The sequence below is a fragment of the Arachis ipaensis genome, chromosome B2 (genome assembly GCF_059453495.1).
Source record: "Arachis ipaensis isolate K30076 ecotype BB chromosome B2, ASM5945349v1, whole genome shotgun sequence".
Lineage (NCBI taxonomy): Eukaryota > Viridiplantae > Streptophyta > Magnoliopsida > Fabales > Fabaceae > Arachis > Arachis ipaensis.
In genome coordinates, this window is record NC_142437.1 from 75,335,397 (window position 1) to 75,336,084 (window position 688).

The window sequence follows — 688 nt, forward strand, 5'->3', positions numbered from 1 at the left end:
TTTACTCCTTCTTGTGTTGTTGATGAAGTGGAGATTGCTGCTACTTGGTTCATCTCCATCTTCTTGGTGAGGTCAGCCAGCTGCTGGGTAATGAGCTTGTTTTGGGCCAACAGAGCGTCTACATTGTTTAGCTCCATCACTCCTCTTGTGTTCCCTCTTTCGGAAGCATAGAAGTAGTCGTTTTCTGCTACTGTTTCAATAACATCTATGGCTTCCTCAATGGTCTTCTTCTTGTTCAAGGACCCTCCAGATGAATGGTCTACTGCCTTCTTTGACTCATAAGAGAGCCCTTCATAGAAAATGTGCAGCTGCACCCATTCGTTGAACATGTCAGGTGGACACCTCCTTGTTAAGTCTTTGAACCTCTCCCATGCTTCATACAGAGTCTCACCATCCTGTTGCCTGAAGGTTTGAACCTCAGCTCTCAGCCTATTGATTTGTTGAGGAGGGTAGAATCTTGCTAAGAATTTGTTCACCACATCCTCCCAAGTTGTCAAGCTCTCCCTTGGGAAGGATTCCAGCCACTTGGCTGCCTTGTCTCTGAGTGAGAAGGGAAATAAGAGCAATCTATAGGCGTCAGGATGAACACCATTAGATTTCACTGTGTCACATATTCTCAGGAAGGTGGTCAAATGTTGGTTGGGATCTTCTTGAACACCTCCTCCAAACAAACAGTTGTTCTGAACAA

At 45.2% G+C, this 688-nt stretch overlaps 1 non-coding gene across 1 annotated transcript; it reads left to right on the forward strand.

Moving 5' to 3' along the window:
• Window positions 1–327: 327 nt before the first annotated feature.
• LOC148574426 (small nucleolar RNA R71) lies at window positions 328–431 on the forward strand. The gene has a single exon (XR_015906629.1). It is a non-coding gene; the product is annotated as a small nucleolar RNA R71 (small nucleolar RNA).
• The last annotated feature ends 257 nt before the right edge of the window (window positions 432–688 follow it).